The 17,813-nt window shown below is 34.5% G+C and overlaps 1 pseudogene; it reads left to right on the top strand.

Moving 5' to 3' along the window:
- Positions 1–9,659: 9,659 nt before the first annotated feature.
- Positions 9,660–12,795, top strand: LOC127106689 (laccase-2-like; annotated as a pseudogene).
- Positions 12,796–17,813: the final 5,018 nt, after the last annotated feature.

Below are 17,813 nucleotides of genomic sequence, written 5' to 3'. Positions count from 1 at the left end.
CTAGTCTCGACATGGATAACTTCATGTTTCAACATAATTATGCATGATATAGTCAAAGTTTATTCAAGCATGCAGTTTTCTAAGTTAGCTTACTGCTTAAGTTAGTTTAATGCTTATGTTAGCTTAGTAGTCTATAAATAGGCGTCCCTCTCAGGTTGTTGAGAGAGGGGTTAAGCGTTGGTTGTTGTTATTCACTTGTAACTTTTTTCCCTAACTGGAAAAGTGAATAGAAAACGGTTTTGACCCATTTTTGTTGTTCTTCTTCTCTCTTCCTTCTCTTTCGTAAAACTAAAGGGTTTCTTGTGTTTGTTCGAGAAACTCAATATTTCTCATAGTTTTGTATTCATTTATGGTGTAGCGTTTGTCACAACAAAGTCACTAGTAGAAATTAGTGAGCTATACACCAAGGGATTGAGTATAATGATTGCGTTAATTCACTGTAAAAATATAACGACTTTATCATTCATCTAATGCACTAAACATCAACAAGGGATAAATAGGGGATTCACAGTAAAATCTAGTCGCTTTTCTCGTATTGAATTCATAACAAATTTACTTTTTGCAAAATAACTCGACCCCCCCCAAATCAATAGTTACATTTATATTTCACGCAATCGTAGTTTTGTTAAATAACAATTTCCGTGGATACGATCTATATTTTTATTATTTCGACACTATCGATACACTTGTCGAGAAGTCATCAGGTAGCTAATCCAAAACAAGCATTAAGACGAAGAAGTCATGAGCATTAAGACGACTACATCTAACCTCAACACAATAGAAATTAGCTACAATTACTTATTGTAACTTTACAATTAAGCCCTAAAAGAAAGACATTGAAAAGCATCTGTTGGCGATTTCTCGGACAACGCTTCCACCCCCAATCTTCCTCTCATTTCCTCTCATGTTATGTTTTTGGTATATAATGGACTTCTCTCACTCTTACTAGGAAAACTACTTAGTTTAAACCAAATTTCCTCAACTGAACTGTCTGAACCCCTATTTATAGGGTGCTTATTTATCATTCTCGCTAAGCGAGGATCAAAGCTCGCTTAACACGCCTACTTTCTTCATCTTACAAGTGGTCTTTGCCACCTATCATTGCTTAGTGTGCCTCCAAGCTCGCTTAACGAGTTCTCACTTACTTTGCCATGAAGTAACTTAGCCTTTAAATTTCTGAATCACCATACCTCGTTTATCACGTCTGATACTGCGCTAATCGAGCTTTGTTGCTTAGCCTTAAAGTTACATGACTCTAAAGAAATCTTTTGCCACCTTTACTCGCTTAGCGATGCCCCGTTCTTGGTTAAGCGAGCCTTGTTGATTGAAATGTGCTTTTTCTCTAATTTTGATGATTTCTTGATACTTTTTACATTTAATTAATGAATACACTATTAAAAAACTCATACAGCCGTTTTATCGTCGTTTATTAATAAATTGAGATTTTTTTTATTGATTGCTTGAAAAATACGTTAATAAATACCTTTGTATTTTACGTATTTTTGAAACTTATCCTTTACACAGAGTTGAGACTTTGCTGAAAGTTCGTGAACTCAAACTCTTCTCCAAGGTTATGACAAATATATCTTCATTTGACCCCGCCGCTTTGAGGTTGGCTATTGAACTAGGTAGCTCTTCATGGACTCATTTAAACGATGTTGGACATCAAACAAGTCGGCAATGAAGAAAGAATTCTCATTGTTTGCACCAAATTGGGTAACAAAACGGATTGCCAGGTCTTCAAAAAGCCCTAGAGTTCACTTATGAACTACATTTGTTAAGGTCATCGCAATTTTTTTGCATTGTAAATTGTTGTTAGCTCTGCTTATGAACATTTTTATTTGAAGCCACGAAACATGATTTTGAAGGTTATTTATTTCATCATAAGAGTCAATAAAGTGACAAAAAAAAATGTAGTTAATCCTTAAAATTGTCTCTGAGAAGAGTTGAAAAACATAAGACATTAACCAAGTGATTTCTGCTCCACTAGCATTGTTCCCTATGAGCTCGATCTGCTATACAATGTATACTACATTGTAACATATAAATCCTCATTTAACTACTAATAAAGGTTGATAAATAAATTATGTGGGTCCTAAAAAAATTATTTCATAAGTCCAATTTAAAGAATAGTTGCTAGATTGTTATCAATGTTGCTTTGTTAAGTATTCATTTTAGCTTTCTAAGTCTTACTATCTTAGTGATAAAGGCTATGATAGAACCATCAAACTTTGATAATTGACTTATTAGCATGATAAGGTCCAAGCTCTCAAACTTTTCACAATATTTTCTTTGTCTTCCTCGGAAAAAGAAAAGTTGGATCAAATGTCCTTCTCCTTCTTGCTTACTTTGTTTACGGTAAGTAGAGAAAGTTACAATATACATCACCAACCAGTCACACAAATTGAAGCCTTTCATGAAAAGGATATGAATAATTAATGTAACTTGAAACTGAAAGGTGTTTTTTTTGTTTATGACTTGGTTAGTAAGCTTATAACAGTTGATTTGAAAATTGACATTTTCTTTGTGTTCTAGGAGAATACAAACTCGTACTTCGGTAATTGAATGTCTTTTCAACTATAACGGATGTGGATTAATGAGCCGAGATTTTAATTGCAATGATAAATAATTTAAACTTTAAAAAAAAGTATATAGTAATTTTATATATTTTATATACCTACTCCGTTATGTTAGAAGATGATAATTCAGCGCTTTAAGTTTGAGTTCGACTGTGGTGCGTTCAACTCAGTCGAACCGAGTTGTTTAGAGATGGATGTATTTGATAAATTCGAATATATTTTGTGTTTGTTATGTAGAAGTGTAACTTATAGTTTTGTATTTTGCACTTTGTAAGTTTTGGACTTAGACTTTTGTTGCTTATATAAAAAGTGTGGTATAATGTAAATAATAACAACTTTGCTTAATAAAGATTCCGTTTTGATAATTCAGTTATCTCTTTTCTCTATTCTTCTTCTTCATCATCTTCTTCTTGAACTCTAATTGTTCCTTCAATTCTAACAAATTCGTATCAACGAGCCCAATTGCGATTAAGAGAGATTTTGAAATGGAAAACAGTAACACAACATTAACGCAATTTTTAGCGAATCTATCGATTTTCAAAGGGGAGAACTACGAGAGATGGGTTGCGCAAATGAAGGTCATCTTCAAAATTCAAGATGTGGTTGAAATCGTGAACGATGGAGTACCTGCATTAGAAGAGAATGCGAATGATTTTCAGCAAGCTACGCACAAGGAACGGAGAAAGAAAGAAAGATGGAAAAACTATGTTCTTGATCCTTCAATGCGTGGATCCTAACGTGTTTGAGAAGATCATTGAAGAAGAAACAACAAAAGAAGTGTGAGACAAGTTAAATAACTTGTACAGAGGATATGAAAAGTTTAAGTGGATGAAGTTGCGGACGCTGAGAAATCAATTTGAGATGACTCAAACGAAAGAAGATGAGTCAATTTCAGAATTCTTTATGCGTATAGTATCACTAACAAACTAGATGGAAGTGAATGGTGAATGAATCACTGATCTACAGAAGATTGAGAAAGTATTGAGATCTCTAACTCAAAACTTTGATTACACTATCGTGTCCATCGAAGAGTCTAAGAACCTAGCTGAGATGAAGGTGGAAGAATTTCAAGCTTCATTGGAAGCTCATGAGATGAGACTAAAGCATATGAACTCATAGAGGGAGAAAGTGGCTGAACAGGAAATGCAAGCGAGATTCACATAGAATTATGGGAAAGAAAAGGAAAAACAGAGGAAGAATTTGGCTAGTGATGAGACGTCAAGCAAAAATTTAAAGGATCACTCTAATCCATGCTTGAAAGTCATGGATTTGGTAATAATACTAAATATCATAGGAGAAAGAAGGAATCTAGAGCAAAAGATGATGATGAAGTGTAATATGAACATGCTAGAAAAAACGACTCTAATGATATGATGCTCATGGAAAATACTCAGTCGAACAATGAGAAAACCAACATGTGATATATGGATTCAAGATGCAACAACGACATGACTGAAAATAAAAATTGGTTTACCAAGTTGGATGAATCAGTCAAGAAAGTGATCAAGTTTGCAAATGACATGTATGTTACATCAGAGGAAAGAGGAAACATAGATTTGATGAGAAGGAACGGTCGAAGAGCCAACATTATTGATGTATTGTATGTAACTTCAATGACAAGTAACTTGATAAGCATATGTCAGTTACTTGCCAAATGGTATAACATGAAGTTTGAAGTAAATCTGATGAAGGTGTATAATGGTGAAGGAAGGATGATCCTGAAGGCACTATTGGAAGACAACAAAACCTTCAAGATTGAGATTAACATGGTTAGTCATCAGTGTCTTGACTTGACTATTGTCGAAGACAAGAACTGGCTATGGCATCACATACACAAACACCTAAACTTCAGAGGTCTAGGTGTGCTCAACTAGAAGAAGATGATGTATGTCTTACCTTAAGTGAAAGAACCAAGTCAATTATGTGAGGAATTATGAAAATCAAAGCATACTAGGAAGGCATTCAAACATGACTTGTATATGAAGTCAAGAAAAAAGTTGGAGCTTGTTCACTCTGACGTGTGTGGACCTTTTGAAGTAAGTTCGAATGCAGGTAACCACTATTTACTAACCTTCATAGATGAATTCAGTAGATATATATGGATATATTTTATCGAAAGGAAAAGTGAGGTATTCACACAATTCAAGAAGTTTAAATTGCATGTCGAGAAGCAAAGTGGATGCAAGTTAAAGAAATTGAGAATTGATGGTGGTGGTGAAGACACCTCTAGAGAGTTTGTAAGATTTTGTACAAATAAAGGTATATAGCATGACGTCATTTCATCCTATACACCTCATCATAATTGTATAGCTGAGAGAAGAAATAAAAGTATATTGAACATGACTAGGAGCATGTCAAAAGCTAAAGAAGAACCAAAGAGATTTTAGGGTGAAACAACTTTGACAATAATATACATTATAAACAGATGTTCAACAAAGAAGATAGTCGAGAAGACACCTTATGAGACTTGGATATGACAGAAGCCAAATGTTAGTCATCTTAAAGTCTTCGGATCAATGTGCTTCGGGCATGTAGCTGGACAATTGAGGAAGAAACTAGATGATTGAAGTCAGGCTATGGTACTCATAGTTATCATTCGATTGTTGCATACACACTGTATTCACCAAATAATGATAAACTAATTACCAGTCAAGATGTTCTAGTCGATGAAAGAAAAATGTGGGATTGGAGTCAATGGTCGATTCGACAGAAGAAAGAAAAAATCACAATTGTGCTTGATGGAGAACAATAGACTAAAGCCACAACCAATCGAATTGGAGAACCACGTGAGCGGAATGTTAAGAGATCAACTAGATCAAGAACTAAGTTGAAAAGGCTAGTTGGATATGAGACAATTGCAGATCAAACACTTGATGCAGATGATAACTTAATATAAGAAGTAACGATGGTGGATGAATTAGAACCAATCAATATGGATTAAACCATGAATGATTCGAATTGGTTAGCATCCATGCAAGAAGAACTTAGACAATCGAAAAAGAAATCAAGAAGCCAATTGATGTGAAATGGGTCTACAAGTTGAAGCTAAGGCCAAATGGTAAGATTGCTAGGAAAAAAAGAAATATTGGTAGCAAGAGGTTTTTTACAAAAACATGGTATTGATTTTGACGATGTTTAGGCACCTGTGGCAAGGATGGAAATCATCAGAATTGTTGTGTCAACTGCAACATACAAAAGATGGAAGATACATCAACTAGATGTAAAGTTAGCATTTCTAAATGGAAATTTAGAAGAAGAAGTCTATATTTGTCACCGGTCACCATTTTTACTTTATTTTCATGACTTATTCGACAAGAAGCCAAGGATTTTGGAATACTTTTTTCGTATTATGTTACCTTTCAAGTTAGTTTTTATTTTTGTAAGTTAATTGAGAGTTTTATCATTTTTTAGTTTTATTTCGTGTTTTCTGGATTATATGCTTTGGTTGTTTGTTTTGATTCTCTTCAGGTCCAAGTAGAAGACCGAAATGACTCAGTGCAAGAAATTCAAGAAATCTGGCGTTTGAGGAAGGAAGTTGCTAAGTTACAAGAAGTCTGACACGACCACCCGTGTCACCTGACACATGCCGTGTCAGGAGGGGCATTAACAAGCTATAAAAGAAGCCAAGACATGGGCGTGACACAACAACCTGTGTCAGCCTACCTGAGATGAAAAGAAGATGCAGTGGACAAACAGGGGCGTAACACGGCCACCTGTATCAGCTAACACGGGCCGTGTTGGCCCAGGCGCAAATTATTTCAGTTTTTGTGTTTTTTATCAAGACTTGAGTAGCAAGAGCGTTATGGGGATTTCCAACCAATGCTAAGGGATTTTCACTAATTTAGAATAGTTTCTATGAGAAAAGATGGGACTTTTGGTCAGGAGTGAATATAGCACGAAGAATTGTCACACGATCAAGAATTGGAGAGACCGAGGAATTCAGAGAGCGGAAGATTTTCATGAGCGGAAGCAATTAAAAATCCACGTCATCCAATTACTTGTAATGTCTAATTTTTATCTTGAATCTGTTTTGAACAATATGAGTAGCTAAACCCCTCAATGCTATGGGGTGTCCCTAATTTATATCTGGTATGACTTTGAGTTTGCTATTGCAATGACAATATTATTTTTTATAATTACGGTAATCTTTTGATGTGTGTAAAACTTTATCTTTCTGAATAATTGAGATTGATGTATGATTATCGATTAGGCTTGATTTCCATTAATGAGATTTTCATGAGATTACTCTGCAGTAGATATCACTTAGGACTAGGGATACCCTGTATGAACCAGATGATTCTTGATATAATAAGGCTTAATTTCACCGCTAATTTTCTATGGACATAGAGATTAGGGTTGAATGATTAAAGGTTTTCTCACCAATGCCTTAGGATAAAATACCCTTGAGAATTGCGAATAATTAAATTGATATTTGTTGATGCAATAGTGACTCAGAGTTGTTATAGTCAACCACCAGGATTCAAAATCAAAGGGTAGGAGTCGAAGGTATACAGATTGAGGAAGACTCTCTATGGTTTGAAGCAAGCCTCAAGGGCTTGGAATAAGAGGATATATAACTTATCGATCAAAATAGGTTTCTCAAAATGAGTCTTAGAACATGAAGTCTATGTCAATAATGAAAGCAGGCTTAATCGAGTTATCATATGCTTGTGTTCAGATGATTTGCTAATTACAGGTGCAGACGAAACATAAATAATAGAAGTCAAGTCAAAACTGATGCAGGAGTTGAAAATGTCCGACCTATCAAACTTATCATACTTTCAGGGGTGGAGTTTAAAGACACACGTGAATGAGTGTTTCTGCATCAGATGAAGTATGCCCAAGACATCTTGAAGAGGTTCAAGATGAGTAACTATAATGAAAATGTTGGACCAATGGAGACTGAAGCAAAGTTGACAAAGGAAACAAATGATGAGTTTGTAAGTGCAATACTGAACAGAAAAATCATTGGATCTTTTGGGTGTTTTTGCAATAACAGACCATACATTTGTCAAAGTGTCGGATTGTTAAGCAGGTTCACGGAGAAGCCTCTATAATGATTGATCCTGGTGTGTTGATGCTGAGGAAAAAGAAGACCAACATGGATGTGGAGGTATATGGCTACTGTAACACCTGAGGCCGAAGAGAGCGAGGGGTGGTTGTACCACCCGAGGTCGAAGAGGGAGGATAGTGGTCGCCCGAATTCACATCAGAATGAGAGGATCCTGAGGCTGTACCTGTATGAGATTGCATGGTTGAAGGAAGATTTATAAGGATTAATTAGTACTACTTATACTAATAAGATGCATCTTCTTTTCAGTAGCATAACAAATAAGAACTCCATAGTTAATGAGGCTTGACTTGAAGTATTACTTGGATGGACGACCTTCTAGGAAGTTCCACCGAAAGTGTGTGAGTGGGGACAAAGCATGCTGAAAAGACTCATGTTAGTTTATGAGGTCAGTCGATAATCCTGAAGGCAATCTAGGGCGTTAAAAATGGTATTAGAGCAGACTTCTCCCAATACGGCGTGGTTCAAGGACAAGCAAAGCGAAAGCTTGTGGGCATGTAGCACTCGATGCTGAAGAGGGCGGTGGTGGTTGTAACACTCGAGGCCGAAGAGGGCGGGGAGTAGTCTCTTGAATTCACATCGGAACAAGAGGATCCTAAGGTTGTGCAGGTATGAGACTGCATGATTGAAGGAAGGCTTATAAGAATTGATTGGTACTACCTATACCAACAAGATACATCTTTTTTTGATAGCCTAACAAATACGAACTCCATAGTTAAGCTTGTTTGACTCGGAGTAGTATTTGGATGGATGACCTTGTAGGAAGTTTCTCGAAAAGCGTGTGAGTGATGATAAAACATGCTGAAAACATCCGTGTTGGTTTGTAGGGTCAACCGATAATCGTGAAAGCAGTATGGGGCATTACAGCTACGCTGATTCACATTTTAATGGAGATCAAGACGAGAAGAAAAGTATTACAGGAGACATATTCATGATTGAAGGTGCGCCAATTTCATGGAGTTCGAGAAAGAAAAACATTATGGCTTTGTCATCTTGTGAAGCTGAGTACACGACTGCATCATATGCAACATGTCAAGTAGCATGGATGGAGATGTTGCTCGAAGAGCTCAAGATTATGGAACCTAAAAAAATGAAGTTGTTTGTCGATAACAAGTCAGCTATCAACCTGACGAATCATCTAGTGTGTCATGGTTGAAGTAAGCACATAGAGAGGATGTATCATTTTCTAAGGGATCAAATTAACAAAGGAAAGTTTGAACTTGAGCATTGAAAGACAGAATGACAACTAGCTATTATGCTCACTAAGCCTCTGAAAAAAGTCAGATTTGATGACTTAAATAAAAGTATCGGGATGAGAAACCTCAAAAGCATGAATTAGGAGGTGTGTTAGAAGCTGATAATTCAGTACATTAGGTCTGAGTTCGACTGTGGTGTGTTCGACTCAGTCGAACTGAGTTGTTTATAGATGGTTGTATTGGATAGAGTAGAATACAACTTGTAATTGTTATGTCGAAGTGTAATTTGTAACTTTATATTTTGCACTTTATAAGTTTTTGATTTGGGCTTTTGTACCTATATAAAAGACATAATATGATGTAAATAATAACAACTTCACTCAATATGAATTCCGTTTTGATAATTCAATTCTCTCTTTTCTCTATTCTTCTTCATCATCTTATTCTTAAAATCTTAATTGTTCAATCAGTTATAAAATATTCAATGTCATATTTAGCAAACATTTACATATTTTAATATTTTAGAGCCCGTGTTATTTAGTTGTGTCGGAGAACTCAATACTCAATTTTTAAGAAATATGTTATTTGAAACAGAAAAAGAAACTTGTAATTAGGGTAAAGATTAGGACATCTAATTGAAACACAACTAGTAAAAAAACTAACGTTAGTGGCACTCCAATTCCAAAGAAAATGGGACCTTACAAAGTTGGTAAAAATCAATACTCTTGTATCCTACTTCCAATGAAACAGACATACCACCAAACATTTTCATTTGTACCATGTTCTTGTATATAAATAACCAAGTTTCCTCATGCAGCTCATTGTGACTAATTCCATAAGTATAAAAACCTACTTGCACATCAAAATGATTCTCACTGTTCCTTCATCACAAGCCCTTTTTGGTGCCTTTCTTTTTGCCACCAGTTTCTTCTGGACTTTGCCCGAACCTGTTCTTGCTACTTCAAATAGTGCAAGCGTTACAAGACACTACAAATTCGACGTATATATAATAATTCCTCTTAAATCTTCCCAACAAAATTAGCTTAAAAAAAACATCCTAGAGTATAACATATATAGATCATGATTTTTTTTTATCAGTATCAAATTCACACATTCAGCCCATCAATGTACTGATGTACTGATTGCGTGATTCATAAATATTACAAATTTAGAGAATTCATTTTTGACATAGTGCACGAAATTTCTTTATATATTTAGTATATGTATATCATTGTTTTAATTATTTGTGCAGATAAAACTCGCAAACGTTACGAGGCTGTGTCACACGAAAAGCATAGTTACTGTGAATGGAAAGTTTCCGGGTCCTCGAATTGTTGTAAGAGAAGGGGATAGATTATTGGTTAAGGTTGTTAATCATGTTCCAAACAATATCACTTTGCATTGGTAAGAACTTAATTTTTTTCAACACGTGATTTTACAATTAAATAGTCGATTGCATGGTACACCAGACAGTAGATGACTCAGATTCTCTTTAATCAAATTGAATCATCTACTGTCTAGATTACCATGCAGGCTAATACACAGAGAGAGAGAGAGAGAGATAGAGATATATCTGACGATATCGTGATGAAAAGTATAAGTTTAGAAGCATGACATGAAATGAATAATTATATAAATGTTGACAAAATAATGGTGTGTGACAATAACAAAAACAGGCATGGAGTGAGACAGCTTGGTAGTGGTTGGTCGGATGGTCCATCATACATAACTCAATGCCCCATTAAAACAGGTCAGAGTTATGTGTACAATTTCACCATTGTTGGACAAAGAGGAACTCTTTTCTGGCATGCTCATTTCTCATGGTTAAGAGCTACTCTCTATGGACCTCTCATTCTTCTTCCATCCCACAACCAATCTTATCCTTTTCAAAAACCCTACAAGGAAGTCCCCATCCTCTTTGGTACATCCACAATTATTCATCAATAATACTATTCCATACTCTTTTAAATTTTTCATTTAACATGTTATAGTATATTGATAATTCTTACTATAAATCTTTGTCAAATACATATATATAGGTGAGTGGTGGAATGCAGATCCTGAAGCTGTTATTGCACAAGCTCTTCAGACAGGGGGTGGCCCAAATGTTTCTGATGCATACACCATTAATGGCCTTCCTGGACCTCTTTATAATTGCTCCAAAGGTACACATGCAACTTGTGTGTCTACATGTTTCTATGTCTGTGCATGATTTTTTTTCAACTTGTTTTTCTCCGTATCTCGCGCGTCACATTCGAAATATCAAAATTATTCTGTTCAGACTCAAAAATTTGATAAGTACTCCCTCTAATCATATTTATAACAGAAAATTTATTTTTTTAGATTTATTGAATAATTAATGTATCTGGTCTAATTGATTTGATTTTTTGTGCAAGTTTTGACTTATAAGAACTATACATCTTATATGATGAACAGATACATACAAATTGAAGGTGAAACCAGGAAAAACATATCTACTACGTTTAATCAACGCTGCACTTAATGATGAACTCTTTTTCACCATAGCGAACCACACCTTAATCGTCGTCGAAGCAGATGCATCTTACGTTAAACCATTCGAATCCGACACCATCCTACTTGGACCAGGGCAAACCACAAATGTTTTGTTAAAAACAAAACCAAATTATCCAAATTCCACTTTTTTCATGCTAGCTAGACCATATTTCACCGGCACGGGCACTTTCGACAATTCCACGGTAGCTGGAATTTTAGAATACACTAAACCATATAATAATCAAACAATTATCACTAATCTTCGATTATAAAACCTTCACTTCCATCCATCAATGATACTAATTTTGTTGCTAATTTCAGTAACAAATTTCTTAGCTTGAATAGTCCTAAATACCCTGCAAATGTGCCTAAAACTATTGACAAGAACTTTTTCTTTACCGTGGGACTTGGAACTAGTCCTTGCCCGAAAAACCAAACATGTCAAGGACCAAATAATAGTTCGAAATTTGCAGCTTCAATGAACAATGAGTCATTTGCTTTACCTTCTATAGCACTTCTTCAACAACATTATTTCTCCGGAGAAGCTAATAACGGTAGTAGCTATACGACCGATTTTCCGGGCGTTCCTCTTCGGCCGTTTAATTATACCGGAACTCCTCCGAATAACACTATGGTTAGTAATGGAACAAAGACAGTGGTGATACCTTATAACACTAGAGTTCAGGTGGTGTTGCAGGAGACAAGCATTTTGGGAGCTGAAAGCCATCCTTTGCATCTTCATGGGTTTAATTTTTTTGTTGTTGGTCAAGGTTTTGGAAATTTTAATGAAAGTAGTGATCCTATAAAGTTCAATCTTGTTGATCCTGTTGAGAGGAATACTGTTGCTGTTCCTTCTGGTGGTTGGGTTGCAATAAGGTTCCTTGCTGATAATCCAGGTGATTGACTAATGTTTTGTTTGAATAATCGGCTTAGTAATAATCGTTTATCATATAAGTGTTTATGGATAGGTTATTTTTACGACGAAAGATAAAATAAAATCAAAATATCATAAGTTGTTTTTATAAGATCGTGTGGTTGAATCAGGTGTTTGGTTGATGCATTGCCACTTTGATGTGCACCTTAGTTGGGGATTGAGGATGGCTTGGATTGTTGAGGATGGAGAGCTCCCTAATCAGAAATTGCCTCCTCCTCCTAAGGATCTTCCCAAATGTTGATTACTATATATGTATATTTTGGATTTCTTATACCATTTGCCTTTGCCATTGCCATTGCCAATTTTCCCTCTTAAAGAAGCAATTATCCAATTCCATGTAAATTTATGAATTTATGATTTGCCATATTTTGCATATTGTGCAAAAAGTGAAGAGTGTCCAGCACTAGTATATATAATTCTTGTCTTTTTTTTTCATTGTATCAATTTTGGTTTTCACCTAATTTTTAAGTAATAAAAAAATAAAGTGGGGGGTTTTCTAGAGATCATTGTACTTCTTTAAGGATTAATGATCACTTATTGCAATAATATGTATTTTTCTCATATTCTTTAAATATTGGTCATATATATATATATATATATATATATATATATATATATATATATATATATATATATATATATATATATATATATATATATATATATATATATATATATATATATATATATATATATATATATAATCATAATCATAAAAATGACCTTTTACTTAAACTAGTCAACAATAAAGTGAAATCAACATCAGACAAATAATAATTATTTAGTTGAAGATGAAATTGCAGTTAATATCATTTTTTAATTTTGTTGTCCGGTTAGAGTGGAGGGATGTGTAGTGGGAAATTCATGATCATCAAGCTATTGACAAGCTAGAGATCAATTAACAAGAGTCGCCACCGCGCTTTTATTGTTTCCAAGGGAAAAAGGAAAAAGTACGAACAAAACCCAAATAATAAGAAGTTTTCAAATAAAAACTAATAAAAATCAGAGATCACAGGTAAGGGGGTTGGTTACACAGAGGGAAGATGTTAGCACCCAAAGTGTCCTAGGTACTCCTAGGGAGCCCTTTTTGTGTGCATATGTACTTGGTATAAAGTGATGTTTACAAACAAATAGAATGAGAGGATGAGAAAAGAATTCATTAATTATATTTTTGTGTTTGACAAGACCTTCGGTCTCGTGCCTACGTACCAACATAAGAATGAGGGATCAAAACCTCGTAGTTCGGGGTACAAATTTCAAAATGATTGCATTGATTTTAACAAAATTTAAGTTTGAAAGGCATAAAGCCTAAAATATTTTGAATGAGTTAGTTCTTTTTGACTTTTTGAAAGTTTAAGTCAAGTATAGTTAAGTCTATTTACAAGTTTGATTTAAGAAGATAAGTTTGAAAATGCAATGGCATGAGGCCAAAGTTTCTATCTTTTTGAAAGTGGTCAAAATTTAGAACAAAAGTAGTTCACACAAAGAAGGTTTTAAAATTGGAGGGAGAGATTTTGAAATTAAAGAAATGGGGAGAAGATGAAGAGGCTAACCTATGCACACAAATTTAAAAGTTTAAGGTTGAAAAGATCTGACCAAATGGGAGCAATCCAATAGACAAGTATGTCAATAAAAACCCAGAACTCCCTTGGACTTTTTAGAAACAAGCAACACACAAATGCAGAATTTTATCAATCTTAAAGAGCGAAGGCATCAAATAAAGATGGCCTCATCCAAGCTTGTCCACTTCAATGATCTTCTTCAAAAATAGCCCATGTAACAGATTAATTCCACTAGTCACAGGTTCAACATAACAGCTTAACAATGATCAATGTTGCAGATGAATCTTAGAGAGATCTTGAATGATGTATCAGATGAATTTCAAATTGCAAGCACTTGGTTCTTCAACAAATTGGCATTGGCCAAGTCCATTAGCAAAGGAATGTTGCCTAAGTTCTAAGTCCAATTGGGCAAGATCAAACCAACAGTCCACTCAAAAATTCTTTTAGGGTTTTTGTTATTATTATGTGCATTAATGGTCAAAGACCATACAAATAAACAAAGTAACACAAACAAAATATATCACACAATATGGTCCAAATGGACAAAATGAAAATTACATTAACATAAACAATTAGAATGATATGTACAATGGTAAATGAAATAAAATGCTAAAAGTAAATTGCATTAAAGTAAAAGCTTGAAAGTAAAAGTTAATAGTTAGTAAGTTAGAGGTTAGTTTTGTTTTGCTTTTGATTTCAAGACATTCTTTGGAGAACACTCAACCCACTTGCCACAAGCATGGATCCTTGAACCAAAACATCTTCCAAAGGAAGGAAAGAAGGCCAAGTTTCCACACAATACCATGGTAGAGGGGAGACTTACAATCTCACTAACTAGAATGCTTATGCCTTTTATGTCACAAATTTAACGCTATGTTAAGCAATCGTAATTGAACTTATCTAGAAGTCACAACTATTTGAGGCCGGGCAATAAACTTTTGGCGTTAATACATGTTGGAGACATAGTATTAAGAACTATGTTCATTAAACATACCACACACAAAAAATATGCAAAAGGTGTGGCCTAATCTCATCCATACTCATGTTAATTTTTCAATCAACTAGTATTAGGACTTTGAGATGTCATTGGCCAATTGGAAATGAATGGATGAAGAAGAGGAATCAGATGAAGAGGGAAAGGGATGAATGAGATCACAAATTGGTCAAAGGAGAATTTTTACCAAATTAATATTATTCATTCATTTTGGGAGATGGAATGTACATTCTATCAATCCCCTAAATCCAATAATATTAATTGGACAAAGTCAAATCATCCTTGACCAAGGCCCAACAACAAATAAGAAACTCAATCAAGTCAATACAAATGGTCAAAACAATTAAAATGACATTTATTCAATTAAAAATAGTAAAATAATGCATTAAATTTAAATATATTTTGTCCAAATCCTAAATATCAAAACACCAAATAAATGGTCATGAGATTTATCATAGGTCAAACAAGGTCAAAGGACTTTGGAGAAAAAATTTCATAATTTTTGGACACTTAAAAATATTTTTAAACAATTAAAAATAAATTCAAAATCAATTAATTCATGAAAAATATTAATAATGATCAAAAAAATAATTTTAATTCAGAATATGAAAGATAAAAATATTTGAAATTTTTGGTGAAAGTCCCATATATTTTGGATCAATATTAAATTTAATATGAATTATTGAAGAAAATAGAATTAAAATAAAATTCAGAAAATGCTAAATTACGTGGACCATCACCAAAAAAGAAAACAGGGACATGATCTTAATGAAAAAACAGGGACATGATCTTAAAGAAAAAACATCACTGAGTACGAATATGACCTCCAATTCCTCCAATTCCAAATATATTGAGAGATATGTGGAATTGAAAAATGAGGTTCATGATCTGAGTTGCTTCGATTTGGCCTCAAAGCAACTCAATCTTCTTGCCTACATTGGTAGGACTTCAGACAACTCAAGAATCAATGGAATTGAGCAATAAATTGAGAGAATCGAAGAGTTTAAAATTTCTGCAAATTACCTTCAATGAAGGTCTGAACTTGCTAGATCTTGATCTGAATTGTGCTTGGCTTCACTTCAATTGCTTGCAGGAGAGGAATGGAAAGGTTTAGAAGCAATGGACTCCTGGAGAATTGAATTCCAAAACAATGGAGATTCAAGCTCAAATTTAAATGAATTTATCAAGGTTATCCTATGAGAGTGAAGGGTTTTCAATGGAGATTCAAATCTGGCGCAATGTGTGTGTGATTTCTGAGCAAATGCAGCTGTATATATAGCCAAATCCATGTGATATTTGCACACTCTTTTCAACCTTCCAAATTTGGCAAATGATGATAGCATGGTGCATGGGTGCGCATAGGCCCATGAAATGATAGTTTGAAGTCCAAAATGAATGATCAGATATGTTGAAGCAAGCTTGGAATGCAAGGCAATTGAACATTGATGTTTGAAGTTGGATCCATGCCAAATGATATCAGCCTGTTTAAGCCATGTGCAGCCTATGCATTTCAAGTCCAAAATGGATGAACTTTAGCTCTTTGGAAAGGTGAGATCAAAATGAACAAGTTTAATGTTGAACACTTTTTCATTTGGAGCTTGGAACTTAGAGAGATTTGAGGTGGAAGTTTGGAAAAAATTGACATATCAAAAATTTTCTAAGTGTCAAGCCATATGTCTCAACATTCCACCTTGCGTAACTTTTTATAGGAGCTTCAAATGAGAAAAGTGTCTGTATCAAAGTTGTATCTATCTCAAAGACCTTCAATATGGTTACCAATTTCATGTCATTTGGATTTGAAATGATAGAGTTATGCATTTTTGGAGTTTGGAAAAATCACTTGATCAATCGTATAGGTCAAAAGTGACCTATAATGTAGCCTCATATCACATGTTCAAAAATGTTGAATTAGCTCCCACTCCACACATAAAAGTTGAAGTAGACACATTGAATTTTATTGTGAAACTTGGAAATATTTCATATCATAAAAATTGAGCAAGTTATGGCCTTGGGAAATTGACTTTCAAATTAGGGTTTAGACAAAATGACCTATAATGTTTCAACATTGAAAATTACTTTACAAGCAAAACTAGCTCTAGGTCTAAACATGAAAGTTGTTTTTAATATCATTTAGAGTAATTTTTCTCTTGGAATGTTTTTCATATGATGAAAATTGTAGGAGATAGGGTCTAAGGAGACCCAGTTTTGATCAGATGAATTAATCTGGCCAACCACCATCAACCAACTTGCTAAACTCCAATTCTCTTGACTTTCTTGGCTCATGGTAGATCATATATGGATAATATGATGAAATTTGAAGTGTCCCTTGATAAATTTGATCAATTGGTGAGATAGCTTATTGGAGAAGTTACTCAAGATACCTAGTCAAACTAGGGTTTCCAAGGCAAATCATCCTCAAACTCTTGAAGCAAATTTGATCAATATAACATGTAGAGATCATTGGGGCTCATATATGATGCTCATGACCATTATTGAATCAATTATTGGTTATGCTCTTTGTTCATGAGGGTCTCAGACCCTAGATGTGATCTTGATGAATCAAAGAGATCATGCCCTACCTACAAAAGAGTTAAACAAATGCAAAGACATATTTTTGGTATTTTGGTTAGTGAAATGATGAAATACAAGTATGATATAATCACAAAATGCTTGGTGATCTCTCCCAAAAAAACCCAATGGAAGAGGGGTAAGGAGGATGCCAAGGTATGATCCCAATGCTTATGCTCATGATGGGAATGCATGAGGGATCTTAGGGTCAAAATTGGGGTCTTACAGCTGCCCCTATTTAAGGACATTCTAACTGAGGAGGTGAAGGTTAAAATCTTCGGCTCAACTCAGTAGAATGGGCTTAAATAAAAACATAGAGAAACAAATTTTGGTCCCTAAGAGACCTCGTGATGCATATGATATGAATGCAAAAAGTAAATGCTCTGTGGGGAGAT

This window comes from Lathyrus oleraceus, chromosome 7, assembly GCF_024323335.1.
Source record: "Lathyrus oleraceus cultivar Zhongwan6 chromosome 7, CAAS_Psat_ZW6_1.0, whole genome shotgun sequence".
Taxonomy (NCBI): domain Eukaryota; kingdom Viridiplantae; phylum Streptophyta; class Magnoliopsida; order Fabales; family Fabaceae; genus Lathyrus; species Lathyrus oleraceus.
Note: the sequence above shows the minus strand (reverse complement) of the source record. Positions and strands in the feature narration are given on the sequence as shown.